The sequence below is a fragment of the Ambystoma mexicanum genome, chromosome 2p (assembly GCF_040938575.1).
Source record: "Ambystoma mexicanum isolate Mex_15411 chromosome 2p, UKY_AmexF1_1, whole genome shotgun sequence".
Classification (NCBI taxonomy): domain Eukaryota; kingdom Metazoa; phylum Chordata; class Amphibia; order Caudata; family Ambystomatidae; genus Ambystoma; species Ambystoma mexicanum.
The window spans coordinates 1,357,102,592-1,357,119,789 of record NC_090923.1 but is presented as its reverse complement, the minus strand read 5'-3'; the positions used below and the strand labels follow the sequence as shown (position 1 = coordinate 1,357,119,789).

Below are 17,198 nucleotides of genomic sequence, written 5' to 3'. Positions count from 1 at the left end.
AAAAACATGGCCGACCCGTAGGGGCAATCAAAAATTTTGACCGAACCATTCCTTTAAAGTAAGCCTTCATCAGGTCTGAGGGCATGAGGGCCTGGAATCTGCCAAAGAACACGTCCTCATAGGAAGGTCTAGGCAGAGGAGTGGGTAGAGGCCGCTCTGGAGGGGCATACCCCCAAGATTGCATTGAGACAGGTTGCCAAGATGCCCCCCCTTCAGCTGGATCCACAAAAACTAAAGGAGCGGATGTAGTAGGAAGTGAGACTGTGTGAGGGAGCGGTAACCTTGCACGCCAGTCAGTTGGCAGCCGAAAATGGTTTCTATTATTCATGTTTTGTGGAAAAGGCTGCTCGGCCCTCCTGTCGCAGCCATTGAAAAAGTTGGTTTGAAGGAGCTTGTCAAAATGGCTGCCTCAGGCCGTGTGAGTTGGGCTGCCATTTTGTCACTGCCTGAAGCGATCTGCGTCACAAGTTTTTGTGAGGCCATAGTCACCACAGGAGTTGTAGGATCTTTGCAGTCAGTTTTAGCCCTCTGACAGGGAACCTCGGCACAGCCGTTACTCGAGGACTTGGAGCATTTTTCGTAAAAATAAAAGGATAAAAAGTAATGTTTTGATGCTTCAAAGTGCTCCGGTCCCGTCCCAAAAATATGGAGGAAAGGGGACGGGACGCAGGAGTATGACATTTCACCCCACCTGAAGTGACTGACAGTGTAAAAAATGTACATAGGCTTACATTTTATAAAATACCAAACCATTAATCTAGGGTGCTGCCTTGATAGGCCATGGAAGGCGTTATGTTATAAAAGGGGTAGACTCAGTAGAACCAAGATAGTGCAGGGACACTGCCATACATATACCACTACAGCCTCATATGGCCATTTACTGCCATCCTATTCGAATTATGCCAGGTCTAGTAATCATATGACAGGTAGAGCTGAACATTCCCAGGTGCTGCTATAGTACAGTACACCAAATATAGCCTGTATTTGAGGAGATTACCATCATATGTCTGTTATAGCCTTACAGCCTCAGTACAGTAAAAATATGTAGGTTTATTGCTTCTTTCACGGGCACGGGTAGTATAGCTCAGTGGCAACGAGACACAAAGCAATACAGTTTCGAATCCCGGTCCGCCCTTAGAAACCTCTTTGGTATTAAGCGCGTTATAAAAAACAATTATAATAATAATTTAATTTGCCAAGAGCATCCTCCAATGTCCAGCAATGCCCCCAATGTCAGTTAATACCTAATCCGATTGGTATGGTCGCCATATGTAAGGGGGGTGCGCATGTCTAATTTATGCCTTTATGCATTATATAAGGTACCATATGTGCAGCCTCACTGATTTCCGAGGGAGTGAGAGAGAAGCAAAAGCACCAGGTGAGAAGGGCTGCACAGACTACAGAGGGCTGAATAGACTAATAGGCATAAAAGAAAACATGGGGGAATGGAGTGTCATCATTCCTTCAAAGCCATCTCTCAAGTAAGTAACACACTTCCCTCTTTAGCTCAATCCCTCAACCCCCTCAACAAACAAGCCCACAAGTCAAACAGCGCATGCATTTTGATTTAACCCACTGTTCTTCCACGATACCCGTTTTCTCCCAGCCTCCTACACTGGCATATTAAATGTGCAAACAAACTTTAATTCAATAGAATTCAGGAAAGTGAAGCCCTTCATTACACCCTCTACATTCATTTCAACCAGCATTTCACTATGAGCATTTTTATAAAAGCATGACATGGTTAATTGTACACTATAATTTGTGAGAAAAATAGAGTAAAAAGTAATAAAGTTTACAATCCATTGCGTAGGGTAACTCATGGAAAAATGCAAACAAATGCCAGATTACCAACAGTACACATGAGCATTTCAAATGGCTTTCATGATGCAGTGCCCACAATATCTTCCAGTAGTTCCATTGTAAAAAGTTTTCATGATTGTGCCCACAATATACATCCGCATGACCATTTGTGAATCACACGTTCATGGTACTTTGCCTCTATCCACAATATATGTCATGATGGCCATATAAAACATGTGTCATGCTTCGTGCACCCAAATATGTGCCACTAGTAGTCTGTAAAACACTTTCATTATGATGCCCACAAATTTTGGCAGCACGGCCCTGTAAAAAACTCTGTCATGCCACCTGTGCACAAATATATGCCACTTGTCACTGTAAACCTCTCTCATAATGGTGCCAGCATGATGCCCATGTACATTCAGTGTGCCAAACTCGGCAAACACACATGGTATATTATGTCAGATGATCTCGTGGAAAATTACCACCACAGTGGTTTCACAGAACTGAGGATGTACCTTTGTGGACATATTGACCCCTTCCTGAACCGCAACCCCAACTGGATTATTCCGTTTTCAGGAGGAAGCTTGCCCAGGGGAATTATTTTATAGATATTTCTCATGTGGTTCAAGGCCACCAGATGTGCTCGAGGGCAGAAGTGCACAGTGGTGTGTCCAGGAGTTATATTTGGGGAGGCTCTTACAGTTGCTGATAACAATAACAAAATGTGCAACGTGTTTAAAAAAATATATATATGCATATATATATTTCCTAATGCATTAATAATCCAGTCTCATTCAACTTCAGACATGCCTGTTAAAAATAAGAGCCACAGCACGCAAGGAAGCAAAGACACACTTTTTAAAGCAACACTAATTTAAGCATGACATTCTGAGCGTATGCTTGGATTTATGGATCCTAACACTTTGGCATTTATAATCATTGCTTATCTAGCACTTTCACCAATTTATTTTTACCCATTACTCGAAATGAATGCTCATTTGTCAACCTCAGAAGGATGACAGTTTTGAACCCTAGCAAGGGTTACTCAACCTGTGACCTGCAGAACAGGCATAGGCCCTAGCAGTGGGCACTTAACCTGCTGAGTTATCATACCAGCTATTTCTCTTTATAAGTGCATACCACAGCATTTGGTAATGCATTGGCTCTAGGTGTTACATTTCTTCTTAACATAACACTTATTATTGAAGTGCTTAGAAGCAGTAGGAATATGTCATGGCCCACTAGTAAACTTGATATTAGTAGTATTATATTTCGTTTTTAAAGGACGTTGAGGGGACAGGAGAAAGAGGGCAGATTGTGATGAATCATCCAGAATCCTCACAGAGTCCCTATCTAAAGTCTCCTCCCAGGTGGCCAGGGATAAGGCAGCCGCTACCTGATACTAACCCTGGAGGTGGAATTATCCGGGTGGATCACCTAGGAGGAGAAGGCCCCCCAGAGGGACAGGATGATTCCAGTAGAAGGGACGCTGTATTTATCTTCTTTAGAGGGGGATATTCCTATTGTGCCAGAATATTTAATGGCTTATTGCAAGAGTAAGACTTCCCTTTACAAAGCAACACACAATGATGGTAGTGAAATCTCTTGTACTCAAGAGGGGATCAATATATGTGGAAATCAGAACCTTAATACTATGACTTCTGATTAATATTAATCTCCCTTAAATCTGGACCAACCATTAACCCGTTTAAAACCCTTCTTGGAAGATCTATTCACTACCCAGAGTAAATCCAATAATGTTGAATTTTGTATTCATGGCGCGCACCGGGAAGTGCACAGAAGTGTGCTGTTGGCTGGGAGAAACCCTGCCGTATCTTCTGTATTCTGTGGACATACTCATTAGCTGGACGATACAACGTGGATTGCACTCGCGAGCCGCGAGCGGAGGACGTCTTTTTGTGGAGCACCAGGACATTGCCTGACCCTGAGGTGATTAATGATGTTTGCCGCTAGGTCTTGTTAGTTGGATTGAGCAAGTACTATTCACGATCTATGTTAGCTTGGACATGCCTTTTTTACTACTGGCTCTGACTTTGCTAGGATTGGACACGCCTTTAATTGTTATGTATGCTGACTAAATTGAGAGGAAACTCCCTCCGGGAATATACACACGTCTTCATCAGTTGTATTCTCCCCTTTTTTCCTCCAGACACCGGGATTGGCCAGACATTGGTGGAACCTCCCCCTGACTTCCTCTGAGCTCCATTATCACCCGGTGACACAGCGCACCACGCGCGCGCGCACCAGGAAGTGCACAGAAGTGTGCTGTTGGCTGTTCGCGGTGCGCTGTGCCCTGCTGTGCCCCGGGGATAGATACTGGAGTCAAATGGAAAGTAAGTTGCTTAAACAGTCATAGATAAGGTTGAATTTTTAGAGATTTTAACTGTGGTTTTATTGTTTAATTAGGTGTGTTTGTGTGGATTCTTGTACATAAATGAAATTGCGTTCCGTGAACGTCATGAATGAGAAAATGGGTGATACTAAACAGGATAACGGAAAGCAAATTAGTAGGCCTAATTGGGCCTGCAAAAGGAAAATTATATCTCAACCTGGCCTATTACCCGTAGGTAAGCTTGCAAAAATGACGACATTCTTTAGTAAAATAGAAAATGCTGAAAAAATGCCCTCATACTGTGAGCAAAACATGACATCTAAAGAGATTGCATGCTCAGCAATAGAAATAAGGGATGAATTAGTAACAGCTTTTCCCTGCATTGGTAGTAAATTGTTATCACAGATGGTGTTACCACCTGCAATAAGTTTGTGCGATGAAAATATAGAAACCCAAGATGCTATCATATACCCATGTCCTACTGAGGGATGTGCGAATAAATTATATGGGGAAGAGCAGCCTGAACAAGGCGATCTTCTAAAGGCAGGTGAAAGGTTTGAAGTTGATGCAGAGACAGGACTTATAGTGATAAGAAAAGCCCACTTAGCAATCAAAATAAGGCCCCTCACAGACCAATAGTAGAAAAGGCTGGGGTCACCATAGAAAAGCCAGAAGCCATAATAATTGAATCACTGGACGAAACTAGCTTTGGTAGCATGAATACCGAAGATCTTTTTCAAGCACTTGAAAATGCATTAACTACCATTATTGAACGATGCGAATCCATAGAAGATAAGTTAGCGATCCATTCATTGCTTCTATGTGATTTAAGTAAACGTAAACAGAAAAACATGATTGATAAAGGTATGAATACCGTAATAGATATAGAAGCTAATATCGTATGCGACTGCGAAAAAACAAATGTCCAGATAGGGTTGAGTCTCCCTGGTGAAAGTATGAATGAATATAATGTGCGGGAACATAGTCCATCAAGAAAAAACAGTATGCGTGATAAAATGAAACATACTAACCCAAATCATAAAAAATATACAAGAAAGGTACAAGGAAGAAAAAAGAAAAATAAGTATGGGCAAGCAGCAATGTATGGTACTAAAAAGATAAGAATGAGCAAGAATGGATGCATAATTGAAACTGATGATATCATTGAACATGGGAAATTGGTTGATAAGCCTGTGAATGAGCCTAGAAACCCAGTAGAACTAAAAGCGAAATCAATGTATAAAGAACAAACTACACAGGTGACCATAATGTAGAAATCCATGAACCTAGAAGTGTTGGTGGTAGTGGTAAAATACTGAAGAAACAGAATAAGGTTAATGAGATTGACTCAGATATTAGAGACTTTTTTATTGTCCCTCCAGAGTCTCTTGCAGAAAAGACCAATACCAACTGCCAGTCCCCCTTAAAGAAGAAAATAAGTACAAAAAGAGAAAGAAAGCTAAAAAGGAATGTGCGGATGATATTTTGAGAGACGTACATAAGCTCTATGAAAGTACAGTAGGTACTGGAGGTGTACAGAGTAACATAAGCAATACAGGAAGCACTATATGTCAGAGTGATATTGCCAATTCTAAGAAGGGACTTGATTCAGTAAATAAGGGAACAAATAAGTGTACGCCATTGCTTGAAAAAGCCAAGGAGAATAAGAATAATATGATGTGGGCAATTCAAATTGAAAAGATTGATTCAAGTGAAATGGTGGTACTAAATAGACAAGGAATACTAAAACTATGTGCTACAATCATACCATTGAGGACGGTTGTATCTGAGGATCTAAAAATAATAGACCAAGTAGTCAATCCTACCCGGATTATAACCAATATATGGTGTCATGAGCAGACAATACAAGAGTTCATATTGAGTCAAAAAGCCCATTTTGAGAATATGGGCTATACATGTAATGAAAAACTCATACCTAGAGAAAAATATGTAGTGATTCCATCCAAACAAGTTGAACACAAGGCAGAGAAAGTGAATAACAAATCTAGTGTGATACAAAGCAACCAACAGAATTTGGTTGCAGTGAATGCTAACCCTCCTCCCGATCCTATGATAGCTGACGGTTACTGGCAGTGGCTTCCAATTGCTTTCAAACCCCATTTTGAAACATGTTCCTGATGACCGCGAGATAATCCTGTCCTGGAATTCTCATGGGAATGCACAGTATTCAAGCATCGATGGGCTGATCGCGAACATCGCCAAATTTAGAATAGTTGCCCTTCAGGAAACATGGTTGGTAACTGACTGTGAGATTGATGGACGAAGTAATCATGTTAGTGCTGCAATACAAGGACCCAGAGGACGCCAAAAGGGAGGTCTTATGATCTCCATTAAAGCTCCTTGGTGTGGGACCAAGCACGAATCATCTACGAAGATGATACTGGTTGTTGTAGTAACATGCACACTGCCTTCAATAGAGAAATTCATCCTAGTGAATGTATATAATCCTCCTGGGGGAAAATTTAATAGGGAAAACATCCTAACACTAACCAAAATACTGACAGAGTATGGAAGTAAATTACCAGTTATTATAGTCAGTGATTTAAACATAAAGCTCAGATATGAGTCTGAATTCATCGACGTTGAATGGAATTCTGAACCAGTAAGAATAGACCCCATGAAAAAAGAAGCAAAAGATTGGACTTCCCTACTAAACAAATATCAATTACTTATCCTGAATGGTAATACACCTGGCGACTCCAAGCACTTACTAACCCGTATAAGTGGAAATAGTATGACAACCATTGACTATATAATTGTAAATAAAAAAGCAAGAATGCTAATATGCGATATGGCAATAGGTTGCAGAGAGGAAAGAGATCATATGCCTCTCTATCTTTGCCTTATAGATAAAGCCATACATAATTGCGGATATCATATGAATGGTGATATAGAGATAAATGAGGCAGGAAATCGTATTAAATGGAACCCGCAAAATATTGAGAAAGGTAATGAGATCGCTGTACAATTATTAGAAATGTTTATAGGTAAATATAACAATGCTCTGAATGATAACATGCACGTAATACTCAATGATTTTGATTTCATGACTGAAACCATTAAAATATCGTTCATGGAAAAAAGAAAACATAGAACAGTTAGAGAAAAATGGAATCAGACACATAACAAGAGTTACGATAGTGTGATACATAAGGAAAAGAAAAAGCTTAGAGATGGTCTCAAAGTACTCATAAAAGAGCAAGCCACAGATGCCACCCAACAGATACTAACACTGAAAAGGCAGTATAAATACTGGTTGAAATCTTACCAGAATAAGAAACATGAAGGCACATGGTTGAAACTGGCTCACGCCTCAATAAGCAGAAATAGTAAAGAAATGTGGACCATTATAAATGCTAAAAAAGAAGTCTCCTTGCCTATTAATTGTGTGACTGAAGGTCTATGGGTTTCCCATGTGAAAAGTACACTGGGAACCATACGAAACGAAGAAGGCGTGATAGTGATTGCCCCTACCCAATGGAAATGTACCATGACTGAAAGCATGTTGGCCAAAATAATAAAAAGACTGCCAAAGTCAAGAGCAGCTGGACCAGACAATACGTGCAATGCTCTATTACAAAAGGCCCCTGATCTATGGGCAAGAGTGTTACTTATTTTATTTAAATGGATCAGGTGCTATGGGAAACTCCCTGAGACATGGAAAAATAGCATAATATTGCCAGTATATAAGAAAGGGCCACACAAAGATCCTGCCAATTATAGAATGCTGGCCATGCTTGACATACCGGCCAAAATATTTGCCAAAATCTTGTTAATTGAGTTGAATCATTGGATAACCAAATGTGAAATCCTGCCAGAGAATCAATCAGGCTTTAGAGCAGGCTCCTCAACCACGCATAACATAGTTAAACTTGTAACTGCAATAGAATACTTACACAAGGTACGTGGATTGTCGGTATATGCTGCATTTATCGATTTTTCGGCGGCATTTGATACCATCACTAGGAGTAAGCTATGGGCCAAGCTTATTAAATGGGGAATACCTTCAGTATTATTGTATATGATACAATTGCTATACACTGACACATCGGTCCGTGTTCGTCTAGACCTTGAAGGTAGACTATCTGATGCGATTTCTACCCTGCGTGGAGTCAAACAAGGCTGCACATTAGCAGCCACACTTTTTAATTTATATCTGGCAGACTTTCTAAATGAGGTCAGTAATAATTACATTTTTGACATTAAGATCAGCACAATTAAGCTTGGGTGGCTAGGTTACGCTGACAACATTGTATTAATTGATTATACACCTAAAGGCCTCCAAGTAAAATTAGATGAATTGGTTAAGTTTGCTTATAAGAATGATTTGGTCATCAATACTGATAAGACAAAAGTGATGACATTTGACTCCAAAAACTTGAATAGAAACCATAAAGAAAAATGGATAGTAGAGCAAAGACACCTCAAGGTCGTAAATGAATACAAATATTTAGGAGTGGTTATAGACAATAAACTGGATTAGAAAAAACATTGGTGGGAAACTAAGCAAAAATGTATGATAGCCACCATGGCTCTAAGTAAATTTATTGGTACTCAAGGGAATATTTCTGTAAATACTGTGATCTTGCTATATTCTGCTAAAATTGTTTCCTGTTTACTCTATGGCGCGGAAATATGGGGTTGCCATTTTAAAAAAGAGTTAAAATTATTCGAAGCTAAAATGCTTAAGATATTATTGAGGGTGCCAAAAAATCTGTCTAATGAATACATATTGCTGGAATGTGGATTGACAAGTGTGAATAGTCGGATAGAGATAATGGTGGCTATGCTATATGTCAAGCTTCGTCGTCTCTCTAATGGCACGTTTGTAATAAAAGTTATGGATCAATATGTTAGATCTTCAACCAAACAGAATTTTGTCACCATAAATAAGTGGCATAAGATTTATGATAAATGGACAAAAAGTGACAATGATGATTGGCTGTTGTTCTCCATTGTGCAGATCAAGTGTAAACTAAAAAGGCTAATTAGTGAGCAAGATAAAGAGCAGATGACAGTGAATTTGGGTGAAAAAGTAAATTGTGGTCCCTTTCTAAAACACTTGATGTCCAGAGATGGTATACCCACCTACCAACATGCTTTTCCAGAAAGCATAACGATTAGGTGGTATTTAAAGTTTAAATTTAACATCTGTAATACTCTAGACATACTAGGTCCAAAAACGCTATCCATAAGGATAGTCGATATTGTAGATTATGTGGGAATAATACAATAGAAACTGCGTACCACATAATATGTGAATGTGAGAGTATTGAGGGAATACGCAGAAAATACCTGATGAAATATAACAATGATACATCCACATGCAAAATGTCTGAAATATGGACGAGTCTTATGAATGGAAAAGACACAAATGTAATATTTATATGATGAAGCTTTTTGTGAATATTTTAGAGATTTTATCTGAATTATCAAATGGTGTTTTAAAATTTTTATAGTGATATTTTTTAAGTAATGAAGTTCAAGTGTATGAAAGATAACATGAATTGTGATAAAGATGTGATTTTATGTACTATATATGTAAAACTGTAATGTTATATGCATATTAAATCAATAAATATTCATGGAAGAAAAGGTAATCAGAAAGTTGGAGACTTCAAGTCCCACAATGCTTTAAGTACTTGGACGAGGAAGAGGGACTCGGAAGCACTCGACTGCAAGGTGCAGTCTAGTGGTTCTAATGACCCACACCTGAGCGGGACTTTTGAATATATAAGTCCCCCTCAGGTGCTGGCTATTAGAAGAAGAGGTGGAGCAGTTTCAGAGGCTGTCAGCCACAGCTGTCGTGTAAGGAGAAATGAGCCACTGGAGCCGCTGCTACCTTTGATGCAGAGGTGTCGGTCCATAGAAGGTCGCCAAGTTTGATGGCCTTAATTGCTGAGGCTGCACAGCGGGAAGCGGTATGGTAGCAGGCTTTCCCCTGAAGAGAGAGGCTCTCCTTATTGTGCGTGGTGTCCCGGTGGCTGTCAAGCACCGGAGTGCACTGGCGTGCTGTGTCCCAATGGCTGGCAAGCACCGTAGGGCACTGGGAGCAAGAGAAGCTCATTTCCTGGTCGGCATGGGCTGGGGGAAACCCAAAGCAGACTGTTGTGCAAAAGGCAGCAGCAGAAGCGAACAAAGAGTGTCAGCGGATTGAGCGGACGCATTTGCAGGCACCAGTGAGTTTATCATTGACCACGGAGCGTACCGGGATTACTGATCGGCCGCTGGCCACTGCTAACAGTTTTGAATACAGAGCTAACAAAGAAATCCCATTGACAGCTTAAGAACTTTATAAAGAAAGGTTATAATCATTACCATCAAAGCCCATGTTATTGCCAAGACAGAGAGGGGGCTATACTGGAACAAGATGGCCATAACCAGGCCATAACCAGGGCCCATATATGCCTCCTGGCCACTTTGGTTGCACCTTACAAAAATGGATGCCTGTGTCCTGCTCAGTGTTCCCATCTACGCGAATGTCATAAGGACAAGGGACGGGCCCAAACGGCCAAGGTGCCAAACAGCATGTACACTTCAAAAGGTATCCCACGCCCAGGGGCCATCGCTCACATGGCCTCCTCAGACCCCATGTCTCCAGGCAGGCCTCCCCTGAGGCAGGCCGCCCCCCTGCTATCCACATAAGTGTGTCTCCATTCAGCGGTCTTCCTGTGCCTTATCTGCACGCCCTAGGCCCATCCATCCCACCCCCTCTATCAAAGGCGGTTCGCACCCGGGGATGAGCGCTGGCATGGGGGGCTGTGACGGGCGCAAACGGCCAAGGTGCCAAACAGCATGTACACTTCAAAAGGTATCCCACGCCCAGGGGCCATCGCTCACATGGCCTCCTCAGACCCCGTGTCTCCAGGCAGGCCTCCTCTGAGGCAGGCCGCCCCCCTGCAATCCACATAAGTGTTTCTCCATTCAGCAGTCTTCCTGTGCCTTATCTGCATGCCCCAGGCCCATCCATCCCACCCGGGGATGAGCGCTGGAATGGGGGGCTGTGACGGGCGCAAACGGCCAAGGTGCCAAACAGCATGTACACTTCAAAAGGTATCCCACGCCCAGGGACCATCGCTCACATGGCCTCCTCAGACCCCGTGTCTCCGGGCAGGCCTCCCTTGAGGCAGGCCACCCCCCTGCAATAAACATAATACCACGACACACACGTCATTCATTCACAAACACACCCCTGTTTCTAATACTTTATAAACCACTTGATATGTCATGAGAACATCTGTGTGCTTTGCAAGTCAACTCCTGAACCTTCTACCTGAGAAGCACTGAGATCTATGCTAATCTGCTCATCGCCGTGCTATCTGTGACTGCTTCGAGCAAACTCGTCGGTGTGCTACCTGTGGCCATCTACCTGTTCTCCTGCAACATACTGCTCGGCCTACTGAATCCAACTGTTTGTTGGTCAAGGTAAGGCCATGTATCCTAGTCATATTTCGGTCATTTTTACATTTCAATCTATTTGCTATTACAGTACCCAATAGAGCTATGGTCATTGGTCTCATTGCTTTTGACTTGAGTTTCAATTGTTACGCTATCAATAGATCTATTTATTTTCATCTGTTTCAATTGTCATCGAATTGCATCCTTCGGGGGTCCAGTCTATAATGTAAGCATGGTTCCTTTTCGTGCAAGACAGAACATCCAAGGGACGAGTCACATGTTCAGAGTTTAGTCACATAATTTAAAAAATGTCTGTAACTTATGGAAATACTAAGCCGCACATGATGAACTGGTATAGTTCCGGCGACCAAAACAAACCTTGCATTGAGCATAGTATGGTTCATTTACTTTTTTATGACATTTTTATTCATCAAGGTTTTATAATAATCTTGATATTTACTTTTCAGAATTTTCAGCAATGCCTGCCTGTTCGATTAGCGGTTGCCCTTCGAACACCCATACTAAATCTGAAGGCACTACAATGCTAAATCTGAAGGCACTACAATGCATGTGTTCCCGAAAACTGTTGATCAAATAAGAGAATGGGTCAGACATTGCGGATATCCACTGGATGAGCTGGAAAGTAGAGTCCAACAAGTCTTTGAAGACAAGAGGGGTGATCGATACTGCATCTGCAGCCGGCACTTTCCCTCGAACATGTACACCACATCTTGGGTAACAAAGAAGAATAAACGGCGATCAACACGAAAATTGCTCGCAAACGCTATTCCCACTCTATTCGTCCACAATCCGCCACTGGAGAGTCAAGTGTCCGTTTTTAGCTTTAGGCCTTGCGGTAGTGTGTAGGTAGCCGAATGGATTCATTGATATTTTAGGTGTTGTTTCCAATTTGTAATACTTTCGACATTGATATGAGTGTATAGCTTTTTGAATAATGACATTTATCAATATATTATTTTTAGATTTCATAACCCACAAACGAAATCTATATATGGGCACAGGGAACTGTGCTATATTGCGCATTACTCATGTATTCTGTCTCCTTACATGGCAATTTTAAATATTGGCATTTCATTATCAAACAATAATTTACCTTTACAACTTGACTATCCCTTGAATCTGAAGCAAGAACATTCTACTTCCGTCACGTGCTTGCAGTTATCAACCACTTCTAGCGCGTATCAGGTAATCATACTTGGCTATTCCGCTACAGACTTGTTTTATGCATGTCAAGTAATAGTTTGTATGTATCGTGTGATTATTTTACCAATTGTTTGGTTAGTGCTTTCCAATTGATATACACCTTAGTTGTCGTCCCCTGGTGTTTGTTTTCAGTTATAATTAGTGTTATCCATATTAATGCAAGTACTGTCTTTCAGGGAGATGCTGAAGCGTCCACCACATTGACAACAGCCCTAGATGTTCTTCAGCAGCCCGAGGTATGGATACTGACAGCTCCATCGACCGTGATCATCAGGACTGGAACACTTGTCTTTTGATTGTTCTACACCATGTTTCATTTGTGGTTAGCCGTTGATATGTACCTGTGCGGTCGACCCCAAGCGTGTGTTGTGTTTTCAATATTGTAATCCTTACTAATGCAAATACTATGTTTCAGGCAGTTGTTGAATCGTCAACCCACGCACTTGATGCGGAGCCTGACATTCAAGTAATTCCGGTGGAAGCCGGACCATGCGGATACGAATCGGCGCAACAGCTCTCGGAAGTGCGCACCACATTGACAACAGCCCTAGATATTCTTCAGCAGCATGAGGTATGGATACTGACAGCTCCATCGAGCGTGATCATATAACGTGATTCCATTTGCTATACTTTCTTCCCTATTAACGCAAGTACTGTGTTTCAGGGAGATGATGGAGCTTCCACTACAATCACAAGATCCCATTTAGATGATGCAGATGTAAAGAAATCGGAGAAATAAGTCGATTAAATCTGATCATTTTTAAATATTCCTTGATTCTTTTAGACAATGCAACATTTGTGGTTATCTCTTTATATGTACCTGTGCCGTCGACCCCAAGTCTGTGTTATGTTTACGATATTGAAAACCATACTAACGCAATTACTGTGTTTCAGGGAGTTGCTGATGCCTCCTCTTCAATACAATCATTTGTGGCAGTCCATGCAGAGCCAGAGGTATGGATATCGACAGCTCCATCGAACTAGGTCATCAGAGCTCGAATACTTGTCGTTTGATTGTTCCACACAATGTTTAAATCATGTTTGGCTATTGAGATGTACATGTGTGTTCGTCCTCACGTGCGTTTTATGCTAACAATATTTTGATACACAGTAATGAAAATACTATGTTTCAGGGAGTCGATGGAGCCTCATTCCGTGCTGTCTATGCGGATACAGAAAATATAGTCGTTGCAGCGCAAGAGGAAGGGGAGACATGCGGATACGTATCGGAGCAACAGCGTGCAGATGTTGAAGGTCGAGTCAAAAAAGTTGCAAAGAAAAGAAACAAAAATAAAGTTAGTTACAAACAGTTCATAACTTTAGAAATGTATTTGTGCTGGGGACTATTTTATGTTTTTTTAAAGTCAATTGTACTATACTTTATCTTGTGTTTAAACTGAACATCCCTTTTCCAATCTGTCCTCTAGTTACCCGTGGGTCTTCGAACTATACATACACAGACAGTGAAGGGAAGCGAATGAGAGATGTTGCTTGCCAGCCCATTTACACTATGGAGGCTATGGAGGAACTATTAATTTAGACGCGGCGTGTTGAGACTCGGGATGCTCATGTCCAATGTACAGAAAATATAATGAATGTGTCCGGATGAATCCAGCAAAGTTGTATTGGACCATTGCTACAGTACGACCGCACCACCGCAACAACATGATACTGGATGTATTGAAGATAGCTCTGAAGTAGTCGCAGATCAATTTACACAATCTACACCCGCCAAATAATTTCCATCAAAAAAGCTGTCGACATTGTTGTGTTCTCCCATCAATGTTGAAGTAGCAGATGTTGAAATGACAGAGAATGAACCAGCAGCAGCATTCACTGACGCATCAGAACTTGATAGCAGCGATATTTCTTTCAAATGTGGTGATATGTCCTCAACGTCACAGGCCGAAACAACTTTGATGCAGGATGACAGTCTAATCACAGAGGACAAATACATAGTATTCGACAGTTGTTTGATGGATATTATAAGTATGCAGAAATGTGGGCATTCCGTCAGAGGGAAAGTATGTGGGAAGCCATTGATTCATGTGACTCGTCAAAAACAAAGCAGTAACGTCACAATACATGCCGCCTGTAGATTACATCATACGTTCTCATGGTCTGCACAACTGATGCTGGGGAAACTGCCAGCAGGCAAACTACTGTGTGCAGCTGCATCACTTTTTAGTGGCTCCAGTTTTAGAAAGTTAAAGTCTTTCTTTCAGTTTGTGGGACTCCATTTCATTTAAAAAACGCAGTACTACAAATACCAACATGAATATCTGTTTCCGGCCATTAGTGATGCTTGGAAAATTGAACAATTGTCTCTAGCAAGTACATTCGAAGGCAAACGATTCAGGCTAGCCGGCAATGGACAGTGCGACAGCCCTGGATTTTCTGCCAAGTACTGCACCTACCACTTTCAGGACATGGATAGTAAGAAAATTGTGAGTTTGGTGGTCGTGCAGGTAACACAATGTACATCCTCAGTGACCATGGAGAAACTAGGATTTATAAAATCAGTGGAATATCTGCAATCGAGTGGAATGCACATCGACCTCATAGCCACGGACAGACACGTTTCAATTGCCAAGACAACGAGACAGCAATTCCCACATATTAAACATCAATTTGACGTATGGCATGCATCTTGCTAAATCAATCAATAAGAAAATCTCGGCTGCAGGGAAAAAAAAAGGTTTTGAAAGTATTTCAGAGTGGTCCCAGTCTATCAGCAACCATCTTTGGTGGAGCTCCAAAACTTGTGAAGGGTCAGTGGAAATACTACTTGAAAAATGGCGGTCACTGATGCACCACTGTACCAACGTGCACCGCTGGTCAGTAAACCTACATTTACACCAATGTGAACATGGCCCTTTATCCCCAGTGGAGGCACGGAAGAAGAAGTGGTTGAATCCATCTTCACCGACACACAAAACCATTGAGAAGATTGTTTTCGATAAAACTCTATCAAGAGATTTGAGGGGACTGACAGAATTCTGTCACACTGGAGGTTTGGAGGTGTTCCACAATATGTGCCTAAAGTACAGGCCAAAGCGCTTGCATTTCAGCATACAGGGCATGAGACATAGGACTCTACTTGCCGTCTTGGCCCATAACGAGAATCTCGGCCGTGAACAATCTAGGACTAAGGGTAATGTAAGGATGCCTCGCTACACTAAGGCCTTTTCAAAAAGAAGTAAGCAATGGGTGATCAAACCAGTCTATGAGGAAATGGAGTTCGACTTTGTCAAAAGCCTTATTGTTGCTGTATTAGAGAAGCACAGATATGGAATTTTGAACGTTTCTGTGCAGAGCACTGATTCATTGCCACCCAACATTGCCACTGTGCCATGTACACCCAAAGGAGAGTTGGTTGTGAAGTACAAATCCCGGTTTAAATAATTGTAATATGATTGTATTTTTGTAAATACATTTTATTGTACAGTGTGCATACAAAGTAAGCTAACCCTAAGCCCTACCTTCACCATCCTGGGTGCCGAACTACCTGGGTGTCATCTTTGAATTCTCTCTCTATTCACCTCATATTGCTGACCTTGTCTATATGTGTATGTATATATTTTTGTTGATGTAACTAATTTTCGCAATCTCTTATAAATGCTGGGCACTGTTAACCGAGGGGAGGCATGCGTATTGCAAATAATAAAACAAACAATAAATCTCACTTTCAACTCAACTCCTCGGGTACTTTATACTTTCCCTGACCTTCCCCAAAAAATTAAACGTCTCAATAGTTATGGTTCTTTGGGGCTTCAAAGCTCGCAGACAACAAGGACAAAATTGGGGCCTTACAACGCGCCAAGCGAGCTGTTGCAGATGGGAGAGAAGCCAGTTCGCATTTGCACATTGAGGCGCACTACATAGATGGATTCAAAACTTCAAGTTCTCACAGATGGCTTTACTACGGGATGTTGCAAAGAAAGAATGTATGCTAATTTCTAGTGAAGGTCAGCGGCTTTGATTTTCAGCTCGCGCCCTGAAGAGGCCCACAACTTGCACTGGCAGTATAAGGTTCTATTGTTTTTTTGACCTTGAGAGACAGGGACCATGCAGAAGGTACTTCATTTGAAAGGTGGGTTGGGGGGTGCAATAATGTTTGAGACGATAAGGCAGAAAATTCTTAAACTAGACCGAGTTTCATGTTAGTTCAGTATACGAAAAATCGTTGTCAAGAGCTAAGTGGGATTTATGGACTGCATTACGCAGAGACACAATGGAAATTGCAAATATAATGTAAGTTACTCTTTAGACGCTTTTATACCGGAATGAAGAAATTAATGAATGGATGCATGAATAAATGAATGAATGAATGAAGAGCTTTGAAAAGGTTTGTGGGATCGTCCTTGTAGCGGGCACATGGGCATGCAGGTCCACA

At 41.4% G+C, this 17,198-nt stretch overlaps 1 protein-coding gene across 1 annotated transcript in view; it reads right to left on the bottom strand.

The window, feature by feature from the left end:
- PEMT (phosphatidylethanolamine N-methyltransferase) overlaps window positions 1-17,198 on the bottom strand; it is a 1,987,238-nt gene that overhangs the window by 1,942,471 nt on the left and 27,569 nt on the right. The window lies entirely within an intron of this gene.